This window comes from Rutidosis leptorrhynchoides, chromosome 4, assembly GCF_046630445.1.
Source record: "Rutidosis leptorrhynchoides isolate AG116_Rl617_1_P2 chromosome 4, CSIRO_AGI_Rlap_v1, whole genome shotgun sequence".
Classification (NCBI taxonomy): Eukaryota; Viridiplantae; Streptophyta; class Magnoliopsida; order Asterales; family Asteraceae; genus Rutidosis; species Rutidosis leptorrhynchoides.
The window spans coordinates 305,141,017-305,148,358 of record NC_092336.1 but is presented as its reverse complement, the minus strand read 5'-3'; positions in this window follow the sequence as shown (position 1 = coordinate 305,148,358).

Genomic DNA, 7,342 nt, shown 5'->3' with positions numbered 1-7,342 from the left:
ATGGTTATTGTTGTAGGTTATAGAAATTGATAATTTGGCAAGTTAATGGTGTTAGTAATGAAATTGAATTACTATGCACATTTGATGTTTAATGAAAGGATTAAAGGAAAAGTTGCATGATAAAGCTAAAAGTGATGAGTTAGTAATGTACATGATTAAAAGGTGATGTTTGATTGGTAACATGCTTGTTTTAGAAAAGATGAGTTCAAGGTTAGAAAGTATGTGTGTATGTATGTATGTTGTGATTAGGGGGTTAAGTGTATGAGTAAGTATAAATGATGTAATGATCCAAGAAAGTTATGATTTTGATTTAGTTATGTGATTAATGAGATTAGCTCATATATAGGTGCTAATCAAGGAAAAGAGGTCACAAGTGATCAAGGAAATCCATTTAAACAAGGTGAGTTTATAGGGGGTAATATGGGCGGGTCAAGAGTGGCTTAGTGTTCTCGGATTGCATCCGTGCAAGAGAGTAATGACTAAGTGCACTAGTTATGTAGCTTAGATAGAACTATTGGGTTAGCTCAATAGTTGTATCTATGGTTGATGTTTAGCTTAGGCAAGGTTATCACATTGCTAGTAATCTTGCCTATGGTTCGTGTTAGCTTAGACACTTTGGGTGTCTACGTATGAGATGATGATAGCTTAGGCATATTTAGTATGTCTATGGTTAGCTTAGACATGATTACTAGGTTCGGCCTAGTAAGTCATGTCTATGGTATGAATGATCGGATCCGAAAGTATGCAAGCAACCTAAGGGTTGAAGGATAAGTGTTTCGATTATGCCCAAATGATTTATGTTTATGTTTTATGTTTATTGCTTTCCTATAACTCACTAAGTGTAAAAGCTTACCCCCATGATGTTTTATGTTTTAGGTGCTAAGGTTCATCGTGAAGGTAAGGAGCCCGTGTGAAGTGCTAGAGGAGCATTGGCATTAGCGTAAGTGGTATTGCAAGTCCCTTTTGTAATCACGCTCTATGGTTACCGCTTATCAAACGCCATGTATTTGAAGTGTCATGTTTGTCATTATTGAATTTGGGACCAAATGATGGTTTTGTTTCATGAAAACACGTTTGATGTCTAAATGTTGTTATTAGATGGTATACGATGTTAGAAACTGATTTCAGATGTTTGGGTATGAATAATGTTGTTTTATATGTGTTTGAGAATGATGGAATGTGCAAAAGTTGGTTTATATACAATGTTGCAGGTCAGGCACCCGGAACAGGGTTATGTCGCGCCGCGGCAAAGGGGTCCGCGCCGCGGCAATGCACTGAAGTTCAAAACAGAACCAGGGTTAAGGAGTCTAAAATTTTATGTGTTGTGTCGCGCCGCGACAAGGCTTGCCGCGCCGCGGCATAAGCCTTGTCCGGCCAGTGACTTGAATTTAAAAAAAAAAAAATTTTACTCGATTCAAGGCGTTAAAAGTTGGTATCAGAGCTGTGGTTTAAGGGACTTGGATAATCCACGATAGGGATTATCTAGGCTTAAACCATTGTTGTGAAAGGATAAGCGGTTTAGGACTTGCATAAGTGTTATAGTCGTATAGTTGTGCCATGCTCCATAGGGTAGAGTCATTGACTAGACCCGTAGTATAATGATTGGTTTATGAAAGGAGTTTGATACTCGTTAGCCATGATGTTATAGTGGACTTAATGTGTAATGAATGGTGTAATAACAACAGGCCATTGTTATTACTTCATTTTAGTACACATGAACGCCTACTATAGTTATGGTGAAACGAGTTAGGAATTCTTTCGAATGGTTTGATTTTGTTGAATAATGGTGTTACCGGTATTTGAACTAATGGGTTGATTGTGATTTTCAGTATGGCTATTGTATCACCAAACCGAGGTCAAGATGAGGATGATGAGTACGTCCGCACCCCATCCACGGAGTCTATAGAAGACTCTCACAATGAATCGGAAGAAGTTAACATGCCAAATGACATTTCGGGGCAAATAGGGCAAGCCTTGATACGTTATACTCCAACTTTGTTAGAGAAGATTAAGACGTTGATCAATGATCAATTAGATGAGAAGTTAAAGACTTTTGTTGCTAATAACCCTACCTTAAGAGGTGAAGGGGGAAGTGGAGTAAGGCAAGAAGAGGTAGAAGCCCCTAAGAGAAAGGATGACCGTTTTGAATATAAGAACTTCGCAAATTGCCATCCTCCCGAGTTTCATGGTAAGGTTGACCCTATTGTTAGTCAAAGATGGATTGATGAGATTGAAGAAACTTTCACGTTGTGTGAATGCCCCGAACATTTGAAGGTAATTTATGCGGCTCATCAAATGAAGGGTAGTGGTTACGAGTGGTGGAATTTCATAGTTAAATCTCATGGGCGAGACGTGGCTACAAGTTTCTCATGGGACAAGTTCCGTGAAATGTTTATGACTCAATTTGCTCCACCCGCCGAGGTTAGTAGGTTGAAATCCGAGTTTATGAATATAGAGCATGGAAGTAAGTCGGTGACCGAGTTTAATGCCGAGTTTAATGACAAGTCTCGTTTTTGTCCGGACTTTGTGTCAAGTCCCAAGTTGATGATGGATCATTATCATGAAAAGTTGAATCCCGAAATAAGTGAGTTTATCGATAAGAGTACTTATAAGACTTTAGCCGAGATGATGAATCGAGCACTTGTTAGAGAACACGAACTTAGGAAGAAGGCGGCGTTTAAGCGAAAGTTAGATCAAGACTCTAAGGCGATGCAAAATGTTAGTCCGAAAAAGGGTAAGTTTGGTTCCGAATCCCCGCACAAGTCAAAAGGGGGTTTTGTGTCGGGTAAAAGCGGTGGGAAAGAAGCCAAGTTGTGTACTAGGTGTGGTAAGAATCATACGGGTGAATGTAAAGCGGGTACTACCGATTGTTACTCTTGCGGTAAGCCGGGACATAGGGCCGCCGAATGTCCTAAGAAAGGTAAGCAATGTTATTATTGTTTTGAGAAGGGTCATTTTCAAGCCGAATGTCCGGAATACAAGAAGGATTTGGCTAGTGGTAATGTTAAGAAGGAGGTTAAGACGGAACCGAAGACTAGTGATAGCCGACCAAGGGCCCGAGCTCATCAGATTACCGCACTCGAAGCGAAGGAGTCCCAAAATGTGGTGTCAGGTACCTTTATTGTAAACTCTTTACCTGCGCATGTTTTGTTTGATTCCGGTGCTACGCGGTCGTTTGTATCATATTCTTTTTGTAAGCATTTTAATATGACCCCAAGTATGTTAGAACACCCATTAGAGGTTGAAATAGCGGATAATAAGACTGTGAGGGTGTATAGTATCATTAAGGGGTGTGAAATTATTTTGGATGATGAAAAGTTTGTCATTGATTTAATACCCATGCATATGGGGGAATTTCAAGTAATAGTGGGCATGGATTGGCTAGACGACAATGAAGGAATAATTTTGTGTCGTAAGAAAATTGTGTTAGTTCAATCACCTAGTGGGAAGGTTATATGGATTTATGGGGAAAGAGCTAGGCGTGCTATTCCTATATGCACGTATGCTAAGGCTAAAAGGTTTTTGTCTCACGGGTGTTGTACGTTTTTGGCACATGTTGTGGATAATTCGAAAAAGATTGTTGATTTAGATGATGTACCGATAGTTAACGAGTTTCCGGATGTGTTTCCAAGTGAATTGCCCGGTGTACCTCCCGAGCGTGAGGTAGAGTTTAGAATAGATTTGATACCCGGGGCCACGCCAATTGCCAAAGCTCCATATCGATTAGCCCCATCGGAAATGAGAGAAATGATGACTCAATTGCAAGATTTGATAGATAAAGGTTTTATACGTCCTAGTAGCTCACCTTGGGGAGCTCCGGTTTTATTTGTGAAAAAGAAGGATGGAACTATGAGAATGTGTATTGATTATCGAGAATTGAATAAAGTCACGATTAAGAATAAGTATCCGTTGCCAAGGATAGACGACTTGTTTGATCAATTACAAGGTGCAAGTTTCTTTTCAAAGATAGATTTAAGGTCGGGTTACCATCAATTGAAAGTGAGGGAAGAAGACGTCCCTAAAACGGCTTTTCGAACGAGGTATGGTCATTATGAGTTTGTGGTTATGCCGTTTGGGTTAACGAATGCACCGGCCGCATTTATGGATTTGATGAATAGAGTTTGTCGACCGATGCTTGATAGGTTCGTAATTGTATTTATTGATGATATTTTGGTATATTCTAGGAGTGAAGAGGAACATGCGGTACATCTAAGACAAGTACTAGAGACTTTAAGAAGAGAAAGATTGTTTGCTAAGTTCTCTAAGTGTGAGTTTTGGCTTCGTGAAGTTCAATTTTTGGGTCATGTCATTAACAAGAAGGGTATTTGTGTTGATCCGGTTAAAATAGAGGCAATTATGAGATGGGAACCACCTACGAATCCTACCGAGGTTAGGAGTTTTCTAGGCTTAGCGGGGTATTATCGACGGTTTATACAAGATTTCTCAAGAATAGCCACCCCACTCACTAAGTTGACTCGGAAAAGTGTGCCATGGAAATGGGAAGAAAAGCAGGAACAAGCGTTTCAACTCCTTAAGGAGAAGCTTGTTCAAGCTCCTATATTGGTTTTACCGGAAGGAAATGAGAACATGACGGTTTATTGTGATGCTTCTAAGAAAGGCTTAGGGTGTGTATTGATGCAAAATGGGAAGGTCATAGCATACGCTTCCCGACAATTGAAGGAACACGAGAAACGTTATCCCATACATGATCTAGAATTGACGGCCGTAGTTTTTGCTTTAAAGATTTGGCGTCATTATCTTTATGGTGTTAAGTTTTCCATTTATACCGATCATAAGAACTTAAAGTATTTGTTTGATCAAAGGGATTTGAATGATAGGCAAAGGAGGGGTCTTGATTTAGTGAAAGATTATGATTGTGAGATCTTATATCACCCCGGAAAAGCGAACGTGGTGGCGGATGCTCTTAGTAGGAAGTCGAGTCATCAACCGATTAAGATAACAAGTTTGGCTATGGTAATAGCACCTCAAATATTTGATGATATTCGTGATGCACAAGGTGAAGCATTATCGCCCGAGAACGTGAGAAAGGAAAGGATCAAGGGGCAAGTTAATGATTTTATAGTGGATTCTCGTGGTTTAAGGCTTAGATATGGGAGAATTTGGGTACCTTTGCAAAGTGGTGTTAGAAGTGAGCTCCTTGACTTAGCTCACAAGTCTAAGTATTCGATTCACCCCGGTGCTACGAAGATGTATAGAGATTTAAGGAAAGACTATTGGTGGCCGGGAATGAAAAGGGATATAGTTAAGTATGTGCACAAGTGTCTTACTTGTCTTCAAGTGAAGGCCGATCATCAAATGCCTTACGGTAAGATGCAACCTTTAGAGGTACCGGTTTGGAAATGGGAGCATATTACGATGGATTTGGTGACTAAGTTACCTAAGACCCCTAGACAACACGATGCGATTTGGGTTATTGTTGATAGATTGACTAAGAGTGCATTGTTTTTGGCAATAAGAGAAGCTTCTTCCTCGGAAGCAATGTCTAAGTTATATATGAAAGAAGTTGTTGCAAGGCATGGAGTGCCGGTTTCCATAGTTTCGGATCGCGACACTCGATTCACATCTCGATATTGGAGGAAATTTCAAGAGGAAATGGGTACTAAGTTACACATAAGTACCGCGTTTCACCCGCAAACGGATGGTCAAAGTGAAAGAACTATACAAACTCTTGAAGATATGTTAAGAGCATGTATCATCGATTTTGGTGGGAGTTGGGATACTCATTTACCTTTAGTTGAATTTTCATATAACAATAGTTATCACTCTACGATTGGAATGGCACCATATGAGATGTTGTATGGAAGGAGGTGTAGAACCCCGATTTGTTGGGGCGAGGTAGGTCAACGAGAATTGGGAAGCACGGAAATAGTGCAACAAACCACCGAGATGATTGATCAAATTCGTGAAAGAATGAAGGCGGCACAAGATCGACAAAAGTCATATGTTGATAAGAGGAGAAAGCCGATAGAATTTCAAGTAGGTGATAAAGTGATGCTAAAAGTTTCTCCATGGAAAGGCATTATCCGTTTTAGAAAGAGGGGAAAATTGGGTCCAAGGTTCGTGGGACCATTTGAGATAGTGGCGAAAGTTGGGAAGGTAGCCTACCGTTTGGCTTTACCCGATGAATTGAGTAATATACATGACACGTTTCACGTGTCGCAATTGAGAAAGTGTTTGGCGGATGATTCAACCTATGTTCCTTTGAATGAAATTGAGGTCGATAATAAGTTAAGATATGCGGAGAAGCCGATAAAGATTTTGGATCAAAAGGTTAAGCACTTGAGAAATAAATCGGTTATATTGTTGAAGGTATTATGGCAATTTAGAAAAGGTTCCGAATGTACATGGGAACCCGAAGAATGGCTCTTGAAGTATTATCCGTCGTTGCATCAAGAATGGTTCGCGAGGACGCGAACGATCCAAGAGGGGGAGAGTTGTAACATCCCAAATATTTAAGGTATTATTTTATGTAAATTTTATTGCCAAGAAATTATATGGTAAAAGTCATTTTATGTTAATGGATGAAAGTTAAATTTATTGGTTAAGTTAGGAAGGACTAAGGGTGAAAAGTTAAGATTAAGGACTTCCCTAACTAGAGTTGTGGTGGGGAGGGTAGAAAGTGTCAATAGGCCAAAGTTATTTTAATAAAAAGAATCAAAATGCTGGAATTTGTTATTAGTGCAAGAAAAATTACAGAAAACCTTCCTGGAGCCTTGAGAGTGTCGACTTTTGCAAGAGGGAAGAGGAGGATTCCTCAATTGTTGAAATTTAACCCATGCAAGCTTGAATAAGTGAAATCTAACACACCTTAATCACTCTAGCAAGCTTTAATCTTCCAATTTCACTCTCTTTGTGCACAATTAGGGTTCTTAAACTCTAAAAGACAAGGTATGGATTTTGTGTCTAATTATTGCTTGCATTGTATGTTAATGATGAGATTATGCTTAAGAAAGTTGCTATTTGTTGAGTTGTGCACAATTGTTTGAGTTAGAATGGATTTGTTGATGATTTTGGAAGTAATTACATATATGAACTTGCATTATAGATGTATGGCATGATTATGGTGAGAATGATGATGTTCTAGTTAGATTTCTAGTCATGCACACCAAGTGTTTGTTAAAATGTCTCAAAGAGATGATTATGTGTTCTAGCTAGAAATTGTGATGAAGGATGTTCATGTATGAACTATGGTTATTGTTGTAGGTTATAGAAATTGATAATTTGACAAGTTAATGGTGTTAGTAATGAAATTGAATTACTATGCACATTTGATGTTTAATGAAAGGATTAAAGGAAAAGTTGCATGATAAAGCTAAAAGTG